This window comes from Paramormyrops kingsleyae, chromosome 18 (assembly GCF_048594095.1).
Source record: "Paramormyrops kingsleyae isolate MSU_618 chromosome 18, PKINGS_0.4, whole genome shotgun sequence".
Taxonomy (NCBI): domain Eukaryota; kingdom Metazoa; phylum Chordata; class Actinopteri; order Osteoglossiformes; family Mormyridae; genus Paramormyrops; species Paramormyrops kingsleyae.
Window position 1 is genome coordinate 21,091,147 of NC_132814.1, and position 23,574 is coordinate 21,114,720.

General features: G+C 48.6%; 1 protein-coding gene across 2 annotated transcripts in view; it reads left to right on the forward strand.

Annotated features, from left to right (window-relative positions):
* The first annotated feature begins 278 nt into the window (after nt 1-278).
* The window catches only part of LOC111837148 (metabotropic glutamate receptor 4-like), a 222,035-nt gene continuing 198,739 nt past the window's right edge, over nt 279-23,574 (forward strand). For both annotated transcript variants that reach the window (XM_023798995.2, XM_023798994.2), the window contains exon 1: nt 279-1,674. The gene's annotated coding sequence lies outside the window, so the exon portion shown is untranslated. The remainder of the gene's footprint in view (nt 1,675-23,574) is intronic.

Genomic DNA, 23,574 nt, shown 5'->3' on the forward strand with positions numbered 1-23,574 from the left:
GTTTCGTTTCATTGCGCATTTCCCTAAAATCTACTGGTGCTGCCTGGTTCACTTTTTTCTCTCTAATTTAATTACTGACCCTCTGGTAGATATGTGTTTGTCCTTTTCATTATGTTTCCCCCCCTTTATACCAGTTTCTTCATAGCGTGAATCCTATAATTAAAAGACTGAATTACTGGCATTCGTCCCAGGTTCCATACAAAGAAGTTAGCGGGAGCTGGAGACCGGGAGGGGGGGGGCGCGCCAGCCGGGCTCCGGGGTGCTGCGCAGTAGGAATCCGCTGCCATTCCGCCCGAAAGCGGCTCCTGTGTGAAGCCGCACACTTTTCTAACGGAGCCGCACATCCACAAGAGCGGTCAGTGGCCACCGGACGCCGAGAATCGCGCTGCAATAGGGCGCTCCATCTTTAGGGATAGTGACGGCTCACTGGGATATTGGCTACCCACAGTGAAGCTCCTCCTGGCTGGTGCCTGGTGGTCCAGCCCCTTCCAGGCAGCGCATCCAGAGCCGCGATCGCTCATCCGCAGACAGTATCTCGCTGCCCGCGGCAGCTGCATCACCCCGGCGCCTCGGCTGCTCCGGACCTAGAGCAGTGTGTCTCCCCAGTCCAGAGGCTGAAGACCCCCCCGGCACTTAATTCTTTTTACGCACTGAAACAGAGTCACGAAACCGCCAAAATCGGCTGAAATTTCATCGCTTTTTCTCTCCGGAGTATTTCCATAATGCGGGAGAAGTGTCTCGACTTGCAAACTATTTGCTATATACAGAAACGAGATTAATTCTTGTAAATACGGCTCCCCGTCATTATTAAGGAATCGAGAAGAAATGTCTTTTCGACGGGAGGATGAATATGAACTTGCCGTGGGATTTACTTTATTCTGTCCGTGCAGCCCTTTTGAAAAGACACCTGTGGGCAACAGTCTGATTTGAAGATCAAACCAAATGGCAAGAAGCATGTCTGGTTGCCTGCATCTTCGAACAAATAATCGAAAAGCGAAACACTATTAAATATTTTGCAGCTGTACGTCGAATCCAAAAACTACAACACACCAGTCAGTAATAAAACAGGCTGGTAATTCCTAACCATTGTACCTGCATATCACAGACCTAGAAACATGACCCAGAAACACTCGTACTTAGATATAACGGTGGTTGCAAATCGTCTTGGAGCGCAACTGAATTGTATGAAGGTGGATTTAGGAGCAGATTGCTTTTCCAATGGGGTGGTGCCACATGCAAGTGTTAGTCATTTTCATTATCACACACCAGCAACACAGGATTAAGTGCAACGGCATCTTATCGCTACAGTAAAGCTCAAAAAGACTAAAAAAAACTGGAAAATAAGAGGAAAAAAAGGCAAGGCGGCACTTTATTTGAACGTTTCCAGCACCACTTCAGTATCTGCACGAAGAAAAAGGCTTTTATCAAGGCTGGCAATGCAGGACTCGTGGGTTTTTGCAGTGTTTCGCCGGTTTGGCTAAGAGGTGGTTCTTAAATGAGCGTTTGCTCAGCGACCACACGACGGGACTGCGCACCCGGCTTCGATTCCTACCTGTGGGTCCCGCGTCCCCACGAAGGGACCCCGTGAAGCGCACAGATACGCCGGATCAGTGTGAATCAAGAGACGCGGGGCTTCCCCCTTCCCCCTTTCAAAGGTCTGGGTCTGCTTTGAAGGTACGGTGCCTTTTACCTTCACCTTTCTGTTCGTGCGCACTGGGGCGTTAAAAGGAACTTTGAGGCTATTCTTTATAATAATCTGTGTAAACCACAGCGGACAAAGCAAAACCCCCAAGTAAATATAAAACATGCAGTTTTTCATGCAGAATGTATAGCAGTTGATTATAATTCAATGTGTTTCTAAATAACTTCACATTTGCTGTATAGAGTACGAGGATTTAGGTATGTGATCAAATCTCTGGTGTCACCATATTTACTCACGTAGTAAATGTACAGTGGGATTCGGTGCCTTTTCATACATGCGATGGCATTTGCTCCTTCTACAGGTCCCGTTATTTTATAGTGAAGTCTGGGTTACTCTATGGGAACTTAAAAACACCCAATCTTATACTGTCCCCTGGGTTCGCTGTAATTAAGGTTTTATGGTGGGGTCATGCTTTTTATACATAAATGAGAATAAAGCCGTTTCTCTTAATTTGGTATAAAAAGAGCTGATGGCATTAAAGCTTAGTTCATGATTTATTGTCGGCTTTTATTATGAGCTCAGACAGACTCCACCATAAAAGTGCAATACAATCGAGGGAAATCCCAAATAAGACGGATCATATTTTAATAAATACCGCTGTTTAGCCTCAAGTCATCACGGGGGATACCGTTTGCTGCAATAGAGATACTCATTAACTATATAAAACCAAAAAAACATTATTGCTCATTCTGTATTTACCAAGTGCGAATTGGTTCTAGTAAATTGCATAGACAATTTTGTTCAAAGGCTATTTAAGAAGTCATTTTAATCACGTATTTTAATTAACCCCTGAACAAGTGGCGGCCCTAAATCGTATTTTTAAATCTGAAAATTGAAGCCTGAATACATTTAATTGATTCATTAACTAAATACAGGGGTAGTGAATTATTAAACACGTTGCGTAACCTTACGTGAATCACTTTCCCCAAGACCGGGTATCCCCCCATGCACACAGAGCGAAGCCCCATCGAAAAGGCCATTAAAATAAGGAGGTTTCCTTTAAAACATTCAGTAAATTATATCATGGCTCACATCCCTCTTTTCAACAACGTGTTGTCTATAGTCCTCAAATGTCAGCCCTGCTGGCTCGATCGTCTAAGACGCGTCCGCTCTCTGGCTTGCATCTGTCGGTCATATTCACGACAGATTGAAGTGAGTGACGCCTAATCGGCGTCATTGGTTTTTATAAAGAGCCACGCATTGCTAGTTAGATAATAAAAACTGCCCATACACCGGCAGGTGTATCGTGCGCTATTTGGCTTAATCTTGATATCTGTGGGCTTAAGGTATTTGTCATCCGGGCGTTTTTGTGCCAGGATTTGCGGTGTCACCTACCCTGGATCCATGCGTTTTGCATATTGCTTGTGTTTTCTCGAGGCTTAACGGGCTTTTATTTTTATTTTATTATTTTTTTTTTTTACGGCGTCCGTCAGTTTTCCGGTCATGTGGGTGTGTGAGTACAGGGTAAAAGTTTTTTGGTGAAAATACTTGTTTACTTGGAAGTTCCTCCTGTCTTGGTAAACCACGGTAGTCTCTCAGAGCTACCAGTTTTCTTATTGGTTGTTATGGATTAATGTCAGTGCCAGGTGGTCATGTGATCTCGCCTAGGCCCCACTCTGCAAAGTTGGAACCCTGACTAATTTCTCTTATTTAGCTTTGCTTGGGAGTGTGCCCTGCAATGGGCTGGTGCCCCATTCTGGGTTCTTCCATGGCTTTCGCCCGTCAGATAGGCTCTGGACCGCCTGTGACCCTGAGTAGTTTAAGCAGTTACAGAAAATAGATGGATGGATGCTTTGGCTTGGTTGGATGTCCTGTGGTCTACAAATGTCTGTCAGGGGCATCAGGTGTAGATCTCAGCTCAAGGGGATCCATATATATTTAAAGAGCTTTAAATACAATCTCCCAGGAGTTTCACTCATCTTCCCAAAGATCTCATTTCTGCAGCTGTTCTTACGCTCGCATCTATAAGAATGGTGCTGTATTTGTGACTCTTTGTCTTCGGAGAATAAGCGTTCCCTGCGAGCATCCATCACACGTACTCGACGTGTTATTTCACATACGCAAACGGTCGAGGCGTCTGCGTAATTGTTTTCTTGGCCGTCTTTTGTTAGTCGCTTTATAACTTGCTCCCAATTTGAGTCGGGTTTCCTTTCCAACAAACGGAGTCTTTAGATGCAATTAAACATTTAGCCCATGGTTCGGGATGACTGGACCGAGCGTACGCGCACCATGGGTCCACTGGAAGGCGCTGGTTGTACTTCGACAGTCCGCACTGTTATTCGAATGCCACTGGACTAATTTAAAGGCGGCAGTGTTTTTTTGTGCGGGCGGCACAGTTGTGGATTCCGGTGTTTTCCTGCCTTGGAATGAAAGTCGCGACGTGTGACGTGTGCAAATGGCACCCATCTGCTTTTTATCAACGCGGATTCTGCCGGAGCCATGCCCGCTCCCAGCATTCTCCTACATTAATCAAGACGTGTGACACATCAGCTCTGTCGCCTCATTAAAATACACTCGCGCTCCACTCCAGTTCCAGGCTATAACCCGCCGCATTTTAATGGCCTTTGATACTAACTGTAAACAGAACCCCCCCCCCCCCCCTCTTTAACAACAGGCGAGAGGATTTTACACGGGCTACGGAAATGCATCAGTCGCTGCGGGAGTCTGACGGCCTTAGGCGGATTGTCCTTTATATCCTCCGTAAAGCCGCTGTGTGCACGGAGAGGGACACGCAGAGAGACGCGCTGCGCCGTGCCAAGAAGCTGGCTTGTCCCCGCGTTTGTGGCACGCCGTGCAGACACGTGCCGGTCCGGTTTGCGTCCAGCTGACTCCGTTTCATCACCTGCCACTCCAGTCGATTTCATTTTGCTTTTCTCCCTTTGTTTGCGAAGGCTGAGTGACTCAGATCGGGTTTACTGTGGAGAATTAAATGTTAGGAGAATCGGCATTTAAATGGCCGCCTCTGATCCGGCTGGGAAGCCCTCCGAGGTCAAAGGTCGCTCAGCCTCCCCCGCGCTAATGGGCGCCGGTGACCCTTTTGTAGCATCTCTTCACGTCTCCCTTGCCCCCGCTCGTCCGCTCCCTGCCTGCCTTCGCTTACGTATCCAACGCTAATCTGCTCTCCGTGCCATTAAAACATGAATCCCGGATTCCTCCGGAGGGGCTAGATGGAGTTGTTCTGCGTGTGCCGTCTCCAGGAAGCTCCGAGCAGTCACGGTTTCAAAGATGTCACAACTGATAGATGTGGCAGCTCTCCCCCGTGGCACGATCCGGCCCCCATCTGCACTTTCTTTTTCTCAGGGAAACGCTGCTCGTATATTCATATTCGGCACAAAATCAATGGAATCTGCGTGACAACTTTATTACTGAGATACATGAGACAACCTAGCTGAAGGTCCATCAACTTCAGCTCCAATGTCTCAAATGAACGGGGTGTGGCCAGCCCTTGTTAAAGTAAATTATGGCATGCGAGGTGATCGGGTTTGGCGTCGAGTGACATGTTCATCAGCCAATCAGCTTTGTGTGTAGGAGCAGGGTGTGTCCATCACATAGTCTCAAGTCAGGATGGAGTCTAAATGCAGGTTCTGCTGGGCAGTATGCTTTTGTCAAGAATTAAAACTGCCCAAAAGTGAAAATAATTGAAAAGATCTGCATTTAAATGTGAAAACTGGTTTGTTACACTGTGACACTGTCTCATTCTTTTGCGGCTGGTTCTGATTATTGGGGGTGTTTAGAACCGCCCATCCCCCCATAATTTATGTCTAGCCCAGTTAGGTAGTCTGTGCCGAGGGACTAGGTTGATGGTCTCGACCCACGACGTCGACATTTACAGAGTAGTGTGGAAAAGACATCCGGGCTGGTTTTCTTCTGGACTGGGCGCTCTGCCGAGCTCATGGCATCGATGTTAAGGCACGCGCCTCCTCACGGCTCTCAAAGCCACGTGGGCGCGGTGATCGGGGCAACGCTGCCCTTTAAGCTGCAGGGGTTCCACAGACTTTCATTCGCAAGTGAGCGCTGCTATAGTTCCCTGAAAAAGGCCAGGCAAGTGTGTGTCAGTGAAGGATATGGAGGCCGGAATCGACACGTTAAGTGGTGTTTATCAGCGTGAAGCTCGGTTAAACCGCACGCGCACAAAGCGCAGATTGGCGGGGCCGCGGGGAGCCGGGAATCGTGGGTAAGGAGGGAGGCAGGCTGGCGGCTGTCAGGGAGATACGCAGCTCAGATGCTGGCTGTGAGCTGTAACGATAAAGGTGGCTTTGATTTGGAGGCGTGCGCTGTGGTAGCCCCGTCACCCGTCTGCGACATGCTTTCTGATCCAGTAGAGGTCCGTGACGTTCTGCACGGAGACTTGAGAGGTTTGGAAAGTGTGCTCTGGGGGGCAGCCATGATGCAGATTCCCAAAGGCCAATCGGATCCCGTCTTCAAAGGTCAAAGGTCATGCCCCTACCCAGCTTCACTGGTGTGCGTTGGTGATACTGTATATACCAGCAAGACAGCCAGTTGGAGGAACCTTTTATAAAATCCATTTCTCTTGAATCAATGTGTCATGTGAAACAAGACAATGCCTAAAGTATCAGAAGCATATCAGTCTTCCTAACCTTTAACCTTTGAGTTTTCAGTTACTTTGATGATGCGAATATAAGTATCTGTAGTTATATATTGTGACTGAGGTAACACATATAACACAAATACTGTAAGAATGAGAAGGTCATTCTATAGGATGTTTTGGATCAGACTTTGGCTTAGTGTCTCATTGGGCTGTATTATCACTTCACTCCTCCAAGGGTGTGGGTTTGAATCCAGGGGGTTTGCGTGGGGTTTGCGCATGTTCCCTGTGCTGTATGGGTTTGAATCCGGACCCTGTGTGTGTGGGGTTTGCGCGTGTTCCCTGTGCTGTGTGGGTTTGAATCCGGACCCTGTGTGTGTGGGGTTTGCGCGTGTTCCCTGTGCTGTGTGGGTTTGAATCCGGACCCTGTGTGTGTGGGTTCCCTCTGGGTGGTTGGGTTAATCTGAAATCTTTAATCTGTCCATTGACTGGTGTGGGTGTGTGTCCACAGGGTCGAGCCCCACCTTGCTTATTTCCGGGTCACATTTCGATCTGTTTCTGTGGGTATGCAAGAACTTTACTCCTGTAATGGGAAGCTATATGCCAGGAGATACGGTGGCTCACTGGGTAGCCTCACACCTCCAGGGTTGTGGGTTCGAATCTGGCCTCTGGTTTCCATACTATCTCTATTGGGTGTAACCACAGCCGTTTTGTGCTGCTTGTGATACACTCCTGCCAGGACCCTCAGCAGGGATGGGAATGGATGGAGTTATCATGTGTCTGTAACATGGTCCTTTGTGCCCCATCCCTCCCCAGAACAGGCCTCATAGTGTCGATCTGAAGATGTTTTGTTCACAAATCAGAGCATAAATATATCTACCACATGCCCACCCTGCTCTCCCACTGTCCCCCAGACCTGTGCTTGAACAAATGATTTTCTCCATGAAATTCACAGCAATGTGAAGAATCCCCTGTGAGTCTCCTTCATCCTGAACATGAGATGATCCCTCTGTGGTCAGGGCCTGTTCCTAACGAGGCCTTCAGCTCTTTCTCGGCTCGCAGCTTCTGCCAGCGGTGATGGGGGCGGAGCTTCAGGGACGTCTTGGTGTGTGCAGAGACGGTGAGAGTGCGGAGCCACCGGCCTGGCCAGCGGCATATTCACCCCGCTGCCGCCCCCTGTTGGCTCCAGTCTCTGCGTGACTAGGGGAGGCCGCAGTGTCGCTGGGTCCGCCTCCTGCTCTGCTCCTCACAGCTCCTCCTCCTGACCGACTCCCTAGCTTTACTCCTCACAGGAACTCTTCCTTACTCACTCCCCAGATCTGCTCCTCATGGTTCCTCCTCCCAACCCTCCCCAGAACTGTCTCCCACGGCTCCTTCTTGATCTTCAGTGAGATCCTCCAGGAGCTTATTAAAACCTTCTCCACTAGTTTCTGTAAAATGACTACCTGAAAAATTGGGTTATAGCTCAAAATTTATGTAAGGTCCTTTGGATAAAATATTCCATTATTAAGTAACTGCATAATAATAAGAATAATCCATCTATCCATCCAACCATCCATCCATCCACCCATCTTCATAGCGTCCAATCCAGTGCAGGGTGGTGCTCAGCCTGTCCGAGCCGGCAGAGGGCCGACATATTGCAGATCATTGAAACTGTATTGTCCCCACTGTAATAGTAATTGTCATGATAGCTAATTAGATGGAATCTGAGGGGCAGTACATGTGATATACAAACAGGGGGCAGTTTGGGGTATGTATTTGGTACGCGTGTAATACGCAGAGGGGGCATTTGGGGTACGTGTTTGGTGCATATGTGATACTTTCAGGGGGGCATTCGGGGAACATGTGATACAGGCAGGGTGTGTGTGTGGTCACTGTGTGACTGTCCCTTTTATGGTGATGGCTGGTGATATAAACGGCGTCGTTCGTCAGAGTCACGCCTTTGTGGCCGTGTTTGAGCCGCTATCTGTCCCCTTCACGCACATGCTGCGGCCCCCGTCATATGACCCCCCCCACCCATATGCTGTGTTTCCCATGTATCTGTGGTTATGGGTGTATGTGAGAGACAGAAAAAGTCCCCCCCCCCCACACCCAAACTCAGCCCCTGTCCTGCTAGGGCTCCCTTTCATTGAAGGGGTTGGGGTAGGGGGTAGGGGGTATAGACGCAGTACTTAATGGGGCTGGTGCAGGGGGGGGTCCAGAGCCACCCTTCTCAAGGTGAACTTCCCCCTCCCTGATGGGAGGATTCGAGGAACCTTCCAGAAAGCTTTGTGTTAATAATTGTGTTAAGGATCAGAGCGCCTCTTTGAGAGTATGCACTCCAGCTCTGTGGGGGGGGGGGCATGTGGGCTTGGGGGTCGCGTCCCCCCCCCCAGGTGGGTTTGACCAATCAGACGAGCGGCATGTGAATGGGAGCGGATGCCTGCAGGACAGTGTGCCGATTGTGGGGCCTTTTCAGCCCCGCTTGAATATTCATGTCCAGCAGGCGTCCTGCTCACACAGCTGCGTGGCAGCGAGGTTTATCAGGTACCGAGTCCCTGGGGCTGGGATGACCCCCACCCCCCCAGAGCCGCCCAGGGTGATCCGCCTCACATCTGAGTCACGCTAACACTTCAGAGCCATATTACTGGTCAGCGTGGACGCTGCCTGCCTGAGATAAACACAACACGTCCCAAACCTTTTAACAGCAGGGCTTTGTATTTATCCAGAATATTCCATTAGAATTAATCCAGGCCTGCTGGTCGGCGGGGGCTGGGATTTGAGCCGGTCTCCCTGCTGGAGCAGCATGGACCTCATGCACGCGGTATGACTGTTATCCGGCGGTGCTGGGGAATTGTGGGAAGGCTGAGTTTCATATCAGCAGTCCTCTCCTTTCAAGCCGCTCAACCACTGGCGGATAAAATATGTATGGGGTCCCCGTTTGTATACTGAGACGCAGGGGGTGAGCAGCGTTCCCCGACAAATGATTTATGCTGCCCTCTGCTCTCGTGGAACAGCAGCGGAATGATTCCTGAAAGTGTGTGGGAGGGGTATGAGGGGGACAGGCCTTCACCGACCTTGCGGGGTCCGAACAAAACCGAAACACAGAGAAGGACCAAGGCTAGGAATTGGAGCAGGACTTTTACTTTGATCATTCCAGGCTGACTTTCTTCTCCTCTGGACGTGGGTTTTGACCCAGTCTCCACCCGTTACCTGCTCCACTCCACAGCTTGGGGCTGGATCCCCCGCCGAGACACCAGCCTGCTGGATTTAGTCCAAATGCCCAGTAAGTGTCAATCGTGGACCTTCATTACTGAAGAACCAGGCCCACAATCTGATACGCCAAAACCGCATTAAATGATACTTGAATATCACAAACCGTAGTTCATTACAGGATTTGGATTCATAAGTAGCAGCATCCAGAATAGTGTTGCCCTCCCTGGCTGTAGAACTTCACACCAAGTCGCTGTGCTCCACTAATGAAATGCTGAACTTGATTTGATCCTATTAAACAGGAATAAAACAATAATTAGCACAGCTGGGGACTGTTTTTCTGTTTAAAATGTAATATCGTCTCCCACTTAATTTGGCGGATGAGGCTCTGCGTTTGCAGGGCGCTGCGGAGTGAGATATGCGAGAGCTCATTACGACACGCTGCCGTCCTGCTCACCTCTCTTCCCTGATAATGAGGCTAACTTGCTAATTCTGTCCTCAGCCCTGGAGATGGTTTCTTAGGAGAGTTTGTCGTGGGGATAGTCCGCTTTCAGTGCTCTGTACTTCCTCTTAATGATAGAAGGAGCAAATGTAACGTTTCAAACAGCAGTTAATGTGTGCCCATGGTTGGGATACTCTTGAGTACCTGTGCCCAGGGTTGGGGTACTCCCGAGTACCCGTGATCAAGTTTGGGGTGCTCTTGATTACCTGTGCCCATGGTTGGGATACTCTGGAGTACCAGTGCCCAGGGTTGGGGTACTCTGGAGTACCCGAGCCAAAGTTTTGGGTACTCTCAGCGGTGTCCCGGTTTTGGGTACTCGCGAGTACCCATGCTCATGTTTGGGGTACTCTCAAGTACACGTATCCAGGTTTGCCTAGGTGAACTCAAATGTCATATGAACTGAGACATATATTGGCAATATTCACCAGTAATACATTAAACTGTTTGCCACGGGGATGTGCATCAGTAATTCTGTTTGTCAAGGGGGGTGGCTGATTTCCTGGAAATGACATTCTTCATTAATACACTGCTACCCTACTACGCTTCTCCTTTAGTGTAGCACACCTTCTTGTTTCTCGTGTTTCTTGTGTACCCGCATCCTCAAAAATGATTAAAGTACAATTTATTAAATAAAGATTTCGAAGAAGGTTTTCCTGAATTCCTTCAGTAAACATCCTTCAATGTGCAAACGTGAAAAAGTGAGTTAATTGTGTGTAGAGTTGGTTGGCGTGACCTCAACAGCACCGATAAGGTTAGTCTGATGGGGGGGGGGGGCTCTGAGTTGTGTGTGGGACCAGCCCATCTCGGCTACCACTGCTCAGCCCTTCAAGGCTTGGCACAGACAGGATCAGCTGTGGGCTGGATAAGAAGGTTCCTGCAGTCCCTCCCACGCTCTTGACCTCCTGAGCCTCCTACAGGGTGGTGGTGAAGGACTCTGAGAGCCTGACACGGCTCCTTGCCACCGTCAGATGTGCGCTAAGCTCCGCCAGGGCCGCTTCTGCTCCCGCTGTCGCCATGACAGCCGCTTCCTGCCCTCTTGCACATTACTCTGTAAACGCGGCAATCCTGCATGCCCAGATAATGCCTGGTAATGGTTCCTTTTACACACGGGTATGTTTTTATTCTGGTCAGTGCGTGAGATAAGGGATGACCGCTATTGTCATAATGAATGGTTTCCCATTCCTTTTGCAGTAGGTGTACGTCAGAAGGAGCGGCGGGATAATTCACATGGTGATGTCCCCCAAGGAGGTCGGAAGCCATGCTATACTTAAGTGCAAATGTTAGCCATGTTGTCTGTGAGGGTGACTGATAAAATCCACAAACAGATAGGACCTGAAAACACAGTGTAGTGCAGTAACCGGCCACTTCAGATGTAGAGCTTCATAGATGTGATTCTGTGATACGTGTCCTTTCCATATAACGCAATCATGATGGTAATGTCGCCTTGAAGTGGCAGGAACTGAACTGACACCTTCAAAAGGCATGGCTTCCTCAGGAAGTTTCCAAGGCTACAGCTAGATGACATAGATATTACAGAAACTAAATGGCTAAGGTAACTAGCTAGCTGCTTAGCAGAACATGCTGCTTCAGCATACCCCAAATAAGGGTGTTTATTTAATATTTAGTGTAGTAAATGTTTGTGGCCAACAGGGGGGCCCAAACCTTGGGGCCCACACAGATTCCTCTGTACGTGTGGTGAAAGATACACTAGCTTTAATGATGTCACTAAAATGTGTCTCATGATGTGATTGGTCCATTACAGTGATGACACCATAATCGAATTTGCTGATGAAGTCGGTGGTGAATTTTGATTTGCTTGGAGGTGCTGTCCCCAGTTTCTATGTGTACCACATCCTGATGTTGACAGAACAGTTCAGGATGCCTGCAGCGTTCAGTGCAGATGTCATTAAAGCTATTAGATTGTATAAACAGCGCACTGGGGAAGCTTGATGCGTCAGTATTACAAAATATTCTGCCCGGATATTTCGCTCAAGAGGGCTTAAAGCAGACTAAAGACGCCGATTCTCCAGAGCGCGTCAACAAGTGCAGCCGAGAAGATCTCTGGTAATTATGTGAGTGTCACAGAGTGACGGCGTGGCCCTAATCAGCTGAAGCATTCCAGTGGAGTGCTGATTCCGAGGGAATTCCGGCTCCGTCTCCATGATCCGTCTTCATTAATAGCAGATCTGAAGAGGGCCCTATTAATTTTCCACAAGGATGTGATGATGGAGAGGGAGGAATTACACACGCCTGAAAGCGCAGCGCCTGACTCGTCTTGGCAGCCCTGGTGACATCTTAATGAGAGTCGGCGATTCGCCGGCGATGTCTTGGCCCATGTGATCGTGCGACATCTTTTCTGCACTTGGAGATATTTCTTCTAAGGAACTAGCGAGTTCAGTCATCAACCACAGAGAGGCTTTTAGATTGAAGGGTTTGTGTGTGACTTTGTGGGATAGGATCCTGTGTCTGCGATCAGAAGGTCGCTGGATCAAACTCCGGATCAAACTGACTCTGCTCTCTCAATTGTATGGATAAAAGTCTCTGCTAAATAAATAAATTGAAATGTGAAAGATCCACAAATACAAACTCAGCTTTGTTTATGAGTGTTTAACAATATCCCTCCATCGTTACATCGTTACAGTACTCAGTAACATTACAGTAAGGTTAATGGGTATGCAGTGCTTGTTGCTAGGGAATTTTAATAGTTGCTAGGGAGTGTTAATAGCTGTTTACCAGAATGAGCCTCTTTTCTGAGTGATTCAGTCGTTCTGTTACTTTAACCTTTTTTGGAAAACTATGCATTTTATTTTGATTATGTTTATCCTGATGTTTAACATCAACTGAAGAATTTTCCAGCTTCTGCTGTGTGATGGGGGTAGGTTTGGTAGGCAGCTCTCTCCCCCCCCCCCCGCCTGCAGTGTTAGGAGGATCTGGCCAGGCGTGTAGCTGGGTAGCAAAATAACATGTTTGAATCCCCCTCGAAATTCGCTCCTGGCCACTGGCCCAGATCTGGCCCCTGACTCGCACCCACTGAAGGCCTGCTGTCTTCTGGGGTGATTTTCCCCTCCCGTTTGCCCTGTGCAACCTAGGATAGACTCCCGTTGGTTTGCTTGGGAGGGGGGGGCTGATCTCTGCGCTGAGGATGGGCTTCAGGGCCCCATATACACGCCTGATTAGAACGGTCCGGAAAGGCCACGAGACGCTGGGCGACAGCGGGAATGCCGGGCCGGGCCGGGCCGGGCATGCAGAGCCGGCGAGCTGGCGAGCCTCGGCCTGCCTGCGCCCATCAGTGCCCGCTGGCGTCCCCTTCCTCCCCGTTCACCACGGGGCAGGAGGGTAATTAGCATGATTAATAGCTGTGGTTATAGTGGCCGCTGGAGCAATTAACAACTCCGAGGCCAAATATTTCCATCTCACTTTCAAAGGGCAAGATGGTGATCATTCAGCAAGCAGCTTGGCTGCCTGGGTGGCTGTCGGCGGGGGGGGGGGGGGCTGAACGGCAGCCAGCCGCTGCGTCTCCGAGGAGCTTTTCACAGCCGAGTCGGCTGACGATGAGTCGAGCTGTGGCCCCCGCTGTGGCCCCCACTGTGGTCCCCGCTCCCGCCCAGGATGGAGCAGCAGGATCCTGAGGGCAGGGGAGCTGCCAGTTTGGGGGGGGGGGGGGGGGAGCACCAAGGAGCGTGTGCCTCCCGAAAGGAGTCCTTGGCCCCTGAAGCCCCTGAGAAATGCTCCCCTCTTCGGCCTCCAAAAGCCTCCAGAGACACTCAGGAGACACTCTGTCTAATTTACAGTTATGTTTAATAAACCCGATTAGTGTTAGTTCTGGAAAATGAAGAAAGTAAGAAAAATATAGCATTTTACCCTTTAAAAATGAAAAAAGTTCAGGGTATTTCTTCAATCAATCCCTCTTAGAATAATTATAGGCGTGTTACTGGCATATTCCTGGTTTAAGTGACATTTTTATCCTTTTATTTGACCATCTATGAAGCTATCCATAAATTAGTATTTGCCTTGAATGAACAAAGGCCTTGCTTGATTGCTCAAGGACTAACAGTGATTGGAAAATTAGAGGGGGTTCTCGGATATGTGAGGAGTGTTCAGTTTAACGTGATTTGAATAGTGCTACTCACCCAATCAAATGCTCAATCAGGACCAGTCAATTAAGAGGGGAAAAGGCACACAAGACAGGTCATGGGGACTAGGATGAAGAATCCCTGCTCTGGACAGGTTTGCGCTGATTAGGACTGGTCTGGACTGGTCTGAACTGCTCTGGACAGGTTTGCGCTAATTAGGACTGGTCAGAACTGTTCTGGACAGGTTTGTGCTGATTAGGACTGTTCTGGACTGGTCTGAACTGCTCTGGACAGGTTTGCGCTGATTAGGACTGGTCTGGACTGGTCTGAACTGCTCTGGACAGGTTTGGACTGGTCTGCACTGCACTGGACTAGTCTTTCCTTAGACGAATAAGTTAGACAAATCCAACCTTTTAGTTGTTGTAACGTTGATACAAAATGTCAGTGTCCCAGTCTCCTGTTTCCATGGAAATATGAAGGATGAAGTAAAAAAGAGAAAGGGAATGCTTGACAGCATGTTGCATGATGGGTACAGGCCCGCAGTATATGGAGAGGACACCCCGCCAGTAAACTAATTTGCTTGTCCTGGTCAGTAGCACTGCTGAGTTATCCTGCTTGTCAACAGGGTCGGCTTCCCTACAGGCGAGATAGGCGATTGCCTAGGGCGTCCATTATCCAGAGCCGGCCCTGTCTGTCAAGCCCCACGAAAATATCTGCTGTATTTTCCCATATGCGTGGCCATATGTCTGTGATGTAAAAAATGCTCAGTGTGCGATATAGAATATGCGATAAACATTGATGAGCACAAATATTATATTTCAGCAGTCATTTACCATCCCGGGATAAATGTGGCCTGACTAATGGACTGGAAATCCCAGAAGCGATGCTTTAGCTTTCCGCACACAGCCGAGCCAGTTGCGTACTGGGTGACACATGTCCGCCGCCAGCTCATCGGCATTATTTGTGGGACAGACACCTATGACGACCGCAAGCTGACTCACAGGCCCGCAGAGGCCATGTGTCCACGGTCATTACTGTGGTGGACTGGCGTTTTGTGTTCGGGGTCATGAAACCCTGGTCACACGACCACCCCACCGCGTTCTCCTCCCTCTGATGATACACCTGCTGATGTTCCACTAAGCCGGTTCCCTCCCTCTCCTGGGCTGCTTTTGTGGTGGTCAGCAATGGGCACCTGCTGTAGTCACTGAGGTCTCATCCTTGCTGTAGAAGGTTAAGGGGAAGATCACTGAAATGCCTTGAGGCTCTGGGCAAACATGGGTGCTCTTCAGGGTCCTCAGGTGGCATCACTGTCGCAAGGCTTCATACAAGGACTGACGGCCCTTCCTCTGCTCTCTGCTGCCTTATTTCAATATTTTCACATCATGGTCGTTTTCGTAGGACAAATAATTTTTTATATGGGTTTGAAATGTCATTTTATTATCCTAAGATTAAATAAATACGAAATCTGAATGAAGATATTGCATGGGAATATATGCATTTGGATGCATGTGATTTAAAATGAACTGTATTCTCTGAGGATGTTAATGATTAAGACAGACCCGAAAATGCAGCCATACAGCAGTAGGTCATGTTATACAACATAATCACAGCTGTGCTATTTGGGTTTTCAATATCACACCGGATATAGATACACCTGATATAGACTGTAACTATCTCGTGTTATTTTCTGGTGTCACTATTGCATAAGTCTCAGAATTTGATATTATTTTGAATATGACTTCCTTTGCAAAGTGCAAGCAGAAGCAAACAGGGCAGGCTAACATGCTAACTCGCTACTCACTAATAGGCCAACAAGCCCAGCTCACTGATTGGCCTGTCACCCTGAATGTAACATAAACTGACTCGGTAAACTCATCTTTAAAATCACTTGGGTCACACATTTCAATATACTTCTGCAGAATATTTTCTGAAATAAGATGAGACTCAGTTCAGGGATTCAGGTGAATATGCCTCTTAATTTCCTCAACCTGCGTTTTTCCCTAAGATAACACTATTCCAAAATTGGACTGGCACAGTTTATCTGGTAATTAAAATGGCTAATTAGACCCTCTGCGGGAAAAAAATACACAGGCCCACAAGACTTCTCTGGCTAATCAGGCTCCTTAGTTTGGTACTCATCTATTAATTAGCAGCTTGTTAGGTGGAAAAGGGTGATTTTTAATGGTAAGGTAATGACAGGTGTGACCAGGCTTAGGGTTCATACTGGGCAAATACTAACTATGCTGACTGGTCAGCATAGTCAGTGGTTATTGATTCCTCTGCCTTTCTTCTTCAAAAAGACTTATTTCTAAAGTGTCAATCGAGGGATAAAAATTTAAAAGAATTCCCGATAAGGATCTGATGCACTGTACCATCGTGTACCAGATGCTAATGAGCCATGATCTATTACACTCTGATTCTGGAAAAATGCTACAAAGGCAGTAGTAATCAATTAATAGCTTATTGTGCTTAATGGTAAGCTTACAGAATGCTGTAAAAAAAACGGGAACCTTTTGTCCGGTATCTTCCGAGAGGGTGACCGCGGCTGGTTAAGCGAGGTGCTGCATTACGGTCGCGTATCAGCCCGCTAACAAACCAATAACTTGTTCTCCTTGTTCTTCTTCAGTGGCTCCAAATGCGGCCCAGAGGCTCTCCGCGGGGGGGGGGGCTTTTGTTGTTTCGGAAGCAGAGCGATCAGTGGGACGTCTTCTCATCCCTGCTGCACATTTAACGATGTGGATTGTTACTAAGCGGCATTTCCGAATGCCGTCGCTGTTTTTGGCCGTATAGGGGTCAGTTTGTTGCTCCTAGGGCCCCACTCAAAAATTTACCTTTGCAACCCCCCCCATCTCCCCTCGGATATTTAAAAAATAAAATCAATAGCTACAGACTTAGAAGATGGTAGCTAGGGAGCTGGTTAGCAGTACGTTCTTCTTCAGCATCTCCTAAAAAAGGAATGCATTTATTTTATATTCAGTGTAGTAACTGTTTGTGGCCAACAGGGGGGCCCCAAACCTCAGGGACCCACAAAGATGTGCAGTTTGAGTGACGGTAGACGCTGCCTCCAGATGCAGGCAGTTAGCTCGCGCTATCCTTCGGGGCCTCTTATAAGAGCACCATTTGAGGGGGGGTATGCAGTGCCGCTGGTCCCATCCACAGATGACAGCAGGGTCCATGTTTAAGAGCAACATGCTCAGAGGCTTGGTGTGGGCGTGCATTGCTGTCACACTGCTCCGAACAGGAGATGGTGGATGGCGGCCATTTTGAACGCCTCGATTGGTAGGGCGATCGCATCCCCCAGAGCGATTCTCATTACCTGAAAGGTCTGAGGTGTTAATGGACAGAAAGCTGATGGAGATGCTGGGCGTAGCACAGCTGAGCGTTCACTCTCCACCACGTCACTGCCTGATGGAATGACATCTCAGGAATGCGATATAGCACCGCAATCTCCAGATATATTAGCATAACTTCACATTAACCGAAGCGTTAATATGTTGAAATGTTTAATGTTAACCGGAGGAAGTACATCAGCACAGATTATACTTACATTAATACTTGTATGTGTACGGTGGATGCATATACAATACCAGTCAAGTCTGGGCATACCAAGCGGCTGACAAAAGAGAGTGATCACATGACCCGGCCACCTGACATGAACACAGTACAGATGGTTCTGGAGGAGTTTGACCCGAGAGTGAAGAAAAAACGGCTAATGAGAGCTCAGCATACACGTGGGACCTCCTACAGGACGGGGGGAAAAGCATCCCAGGAGGCCACCTCATGGAGACAGTAGGGTCAGCCAGTCCCTGGAGCAACTGGGGTCAAGGGCCTTGCTCAAGGACCCAATGGTGGGAATCACTCTGCCGACCACGGGATTTGAACCGGCAACCTTCTGAATCCCAACCAACTTTGATTGTAGACGGGTTGTGTGCTCAGAGAACTTTCTGCACATCACTGCTGAACTGAGCTGTTACTTTTACACTTGTAAATGTCTTTGCTGTCAGCTTTAACGAGTCTGGCTATACTCCTCTGATCTCTCTCTTTTTGTTCATCACGCCATTCTCTGTGAACTCTAGACACTGCAGGGTGTGAATATGCGAGGTTGGCGGCTGTTTCTGAGATGCTGGGACCACCATGTCTGGTACCAACCATCACACCATCTTTAAAATCACTTGGGTCACACATTTTCATGCTCTTCATACTTAGGCCCACAGCAAGTGAGGATCCAGACCCTGTCTGTATGCTAATCATGCTGCATCCTGACCAATTAGCTCAGCCTCTGTGAATAGCATAGAATCGTTGGGAGCGAGGTGAGCGGTTTCAGGACTGGACAGGCTTCTCATGTACCAGAGATCAAACTGGTGTGAGGACCAGCAAACCAGACCACATCCATAACTAGGATCTGGAGGTCTTCTGGGATTGGAAGGTTAGTCAAAGGTAGTGTATGTGAGCATGTTGAGTGCAGTGTAAGGGTTGGGGAGGGGCAGAGATGAAGGACACGGCTGTGACAGGAATAACTCCGGCGAATCAGCCGCTCCTCTCAGCATCTGCTGTTTGTATAATTCTGTTTTGCTGGAAGGTTCTGTATGAGTCTCAGTGCCGTTCATCTAGTTGGCCTCTTTGGTAGGCGATCTGCGAGATGTCAGGAGATTTATCAAGAACCTGGAGCCAGAATAGAACTTGTGTGATCGATGGTTTCTCAGGTGGAAACTGTTGTGCTGCCCATCGGCCGTGTTAATGGGCTGTTTGTTGCCGGGTGCCGCTCTGAACCTCAGTCTCACCTAATTTCCTTTTTGCAGGCGTGGGGGCGTCTGGCTGCTTTTAACTGCATCTGCACTGCGGGCCGTCTGAGCAGCCAGTCCTGTCACATGGGCGGAAGTGATGTCACGGGACTGTGGGGCGGCCCACAGCAATGCAACCAAGGAATTATGGGTGGTATACGGAGAGCAGAGGGAGGGCAGGGCGGATGTACTGCGTCAAACAATCCCCTACAGCGCCCCCTGCTGTGCAGGCAAACTGACCTACGAAAAATTGTCATCAAAGGAGACAGTGAAGCCTTTATGCGTGACCAGAGGCACAAGGCTGAGGACAGCTGGTTGGCTTTAACCACCAAGCTGCCCTGGAGGGACATTGTGTGTGTGTGTGTGTGTGTGTGTGTGTGTGTGTGTGTGTGTGTGTGTGGCTGAAATTTTCCTCATGCAGTTTGTGGGAATAGAGGGCTATTTGGCATTTAAGTGCTATCTTGACCTCTGGGGGGGGGGGGGGTTGTATTCTGAGAGCTGTCAGTCTCAGTGTGATGGTTTTCAGGTGGGTGTTTCGCAGTTGCAGAAAGGAGAGGTGCAGACCAAAGCGGTCAGATCGCTTGGCCGCATTTCCTGCAGCAATGAGACTGCAGGGTGTTACCTGGCACTGCTGTCACGAAGCCTTTTGGCCAATGCAGCATGGACAGCAGTGGTGTTACCACCACCCAAACCACGCACTTGTGTGGGGGCCCCCTGTTGGCCACAAACAGTCACTACGCTAAATAGTAAATAACGTTCATTATTTAGGAGATGCTGAAGCAGCTTGTAGCTGTCATCATCTGACTTTACATGCTAGCAATTTCTTTAGCTTTTGAAACATCTGGGGGGGGGGAAGTGACTTTCTGAGTGGGGCCCCATGAACAAGAAACCTGAGCATGAATCACTTTACCCACCCAAACATGAGCTTGAGTCCAAAGTCCTCATTTCTGCAGGAGGAGGCAGCGGCGGCATGGCTGGATGGATGGAGCCAAGGGGGCCGAGCCCCATGTCCTGGGGGGCCTCTAGAGGCTGCCTGCTGTTTGCCCGAGAGACAGCCTGTAGACCAAGCAGGACGGATCATAGCTGGAATAATGAACTCCTTTGTGCTCAGGCTTTATCGTTCCTGTGGCTTCTCATTAAACGCCGCGCTGCTCACAGTTAATTTGATAATGCGGGGTGGTGAGGCTGGGTGTGCAGGCCCACTGGCCTCTCACTGTGCTAATTTAATAACGCCTGGCTTTAATGACACCCACCTGTTTATGCAGCCACACCGGCAGCTATGAAGCTATCAGATGGGCTGTCAGTACTCAATGTACAGTATCTACGATCTGATCCCAGGATCGGCAAAGCTGGTCTGAGTGTGGAGAGCAGGTACAGCTGTCTTGCTTCTGCTGGTGAGAGCGGACAGAGGGCTGGGAAATAGCTGTTTGATCTTCTGTTTCTGTTTCTGTTCCCGTTTTCCCTTGATGCGATCTGTTGGGCGGAGAGGAGTCCAGGGTGAGTAGAGCGTGACGCAGGGTCCTCGGGCCTCTGTCTCAGCCTGCGTCCACTGTTTCCTGTCAGGACTGCGAATCCCCACGGAGGCCGGAGGGGAGGAGACATCCGTGGATGACAAAGTCATAGTGGGATCAGGTGGTGCACTTGTGCTTTGGATTGGCTTAAGCTTGCAGTCACTCTGGGGAACCACAGGATCAGTATCTCAGAATACGCTTGTTTGACTTGACCTGTTATTTCTGGAAGGTGGGAAGCAGCTAATTTCTGCTCATCCCTCGGTGCTCATTCACAGCTTTCGCGAGGCTCGAAGTTTCCATCGGCGGTGTGACAAGTCACAGGAAGCCTGTGGGGTGTGTGTGGGGGGGGTGATATCGTGATGAGTGCTTGTCAGACTGCAATCTGAGTGGAAACCTGCGAGATCGTGCCCCCCACCTAAGTGCCACCCCACCTTCCTGACAGTAGCTGAGAAATGCTGCCTAAATTTGAGATTGTTAAGGACTTTAGCGGGAGGGCGTGGATGCTGAGAAAGGAAAGTGGTTGGGTGTGGCTGAAAGATCTACGCAGCTTTGGATGAAGCGTCTGCCGAATATGTAAAGTGAGAAGATCTCAAAAGATGGAGCAGAGTACTTGAAGCTGAACCGTTCTGGACATCTTGGGCTACCACCAGGACCTCCTCAAACACAACAAAAACAAAATCAGGCCCCCTGGGTGTGCATCACGACTCTCCGTCTGTTCCAACTGCTCGCCGAGCATATGTCCTGAGCGGGGAGCAGGCCCGGCAGGGTCATACTGGTGCCAGTAGGGCAGTCTGGAACTCTTGGACCATCAGCAGTCAAGCAGGACATTGGCGAGCTTCAGGATGTCTGCCCTCCTCAGCAGGTCACAGGCAGGTCCTACTGACCAACCTCCAGGGCAAACTTCTGGCTGGAATTCCAGTTCAAGAACACTGGGACCTCTTTGCATTTGACATCAAATTCCAGGAATCAGTCGTTACCAGCTTCTTTTGTCAACCATATCTGGCATGATTTTGCCTCAGTGAGGAACAGACAGTTTTTCTTTTTAAGACAAAAGAGCAGACCGTGGAGAGACATGAAGACACAGCATATGGCCTCCTCTCCTGACGTCACGCACCTGCCTTTTGCTCACCGGGACGTTCTGGCTTCGACGACACAACAGAGAGCGAGTAAAACACCTCCTGCCTCAGTGTTACTCATTCCAATAACAGGCTTAGAGTCAATTTTAGATATGTAGTCCTCGCAAAGGGAGTATTTAAACCTATTACATTTACATAGATTTTATTATAGCAGATGCTTTTGTGAGGCAAACAGCCCATTAGACACATAGAGCTGTCGAGGAGGTGGGCTTCCAGCGAATGTTCATGTGTAAGCAGTATAGGAGCAAGAGCTACACAACATCTTCCATATAAAGGAAGAACTAAATAAATATGAATGCTACTCAATCAGCAGAAAGTGCGACATTAAGAACATTCGGGGAACATGGAGATGCATCAGGCTAGTGGAGGTGTTCCTGGGACAGATGGGCCTTGAGGCCTTTCTTGAAGGTGGAGAGGGAATCGTGATTGTTGTCATTGAGTGTGTGTCTTGTACCTCCAGCACAGCCTGATAAACAGGTGAAGCTCCGTAACCAGCTTCTTGGGTCCATCACAGCAACGATGCTGCCCGAGTTGCCCGGTTGGATTCCTTGAAGAAGATATTGACAAAACACGAAGTCAGGCACCAACTCGTAGCAAATCGCCACTGCAGTGCTGGCCTTCCCTCTCGGAGTCTTTCCGCACAGCTGGAAAGGTGCCAGGCGGGGACCGCGATTGGCGGGACCCTCGCCACCTTGGCGCCGATGCCTTAGGGCTCCTCGGGGGGAGATCCGAAAGGACGGGGTGCTGCTGGAGCCTATTGTTCTTATTTGTCTGTAATTAACTGTAATTAACACTGTTATCCGGATTGTTTTGGCCACTGCTAAATGTTCGTAGCTACAGGGATGCAGAGGGAACACTGGAGCTTTATTTACTGCTGTTTCTAATTAAACAGAACAGGATTTATAAGGAGCTGAAAGGTTGGTCCTGTCGTTTGAGTTTTTCTGGCCCTTTTCATTATATACATTGTGAATGATTGTGACGACTTGGACTGTGGACTAATTGCTATCTAGTGTTTGCAATTCACATTGCGATGCTGTCGCCATACCTGTGAGCCAGTTACACCTGATGCTCGTTAAGGCTGTAGTTGATATGCTGCTTTTTAAAAAGGCTGGGCTTTGGGGGGGGGAATGGGGGCTCGTGCTCAGGCGCCTGTTTCACGGTGCCATTTGGTTTGTTTTTGTTATGGTTTTGTATTTGATTTTCTTTTCCTGGATTTATTTTCCACTACACTAACATGGCATGCCTGCACCGCCTACATTACTGATTACTGACAACCATGTATTACATATATGTTGTATCGCATTTTTACTATCATCATTAAATTCGTTAATAATTTGGTTATCTTGGGTCCTGTGTCCTCGCTTGGATAATAATGATGCACGGGCCTTCTGTAAATGCAAGCCTGTTTTTATTATATACTTTGAGAAGGATGTATGAGCCCGCTATAAATGCAAGCCTGTTTTTGTATATAATTTGTGAAGGATGCACGGGCCTTCTGTAAATGCAAGCCTGTTTTTGTATATAATTTGTGAAGGATGCACGGGCCCGCTGTAAATACAGGCCTGTTTTTTGTTATATACTTTGTGAAGCATGCATGGGCCCGCTGTAAATACAGGCCTGTTTTTTGTTATATACTTTGTGAAGGATGCACGGGCCCGCTGTAAATACAGGCCTGTTTTTTGTTATATACTTTGTGAAGCATGCATGGGCCCGCTGTAAATACAGGCCTGTTTTTTGTTATATACTTTGTGAAGGATGCACGGGCCCGCTGTAAATACAGGCCTGTATTTTGTTATATACTTTGTGAAGGATGCACGGGCCCGCTGTAAATACAGGCCTGTTTTTTGTTATATACTTTGTGAAGCATGCATGGGCCCGCTGTAAATACAGGCCTGTTTTTTGTTATATACTTTGTGAAGGATGCACGGGCCCACTGTAAATACAGGCCTGTTTTTGTTACATACATATTGAAGGATGCACGGGCCCACTGTAAATACAGGCCTGTTTTTTGTTATATACTTTGTGAAGGATGCATGGGCCCGCTGTAAATACAGGCCTGTTTTTTGTTATATACTTTGTGAAGGATGCATGGGCCCGCTGTAAATACAGGCCTGTTTTTTGTTATATACTT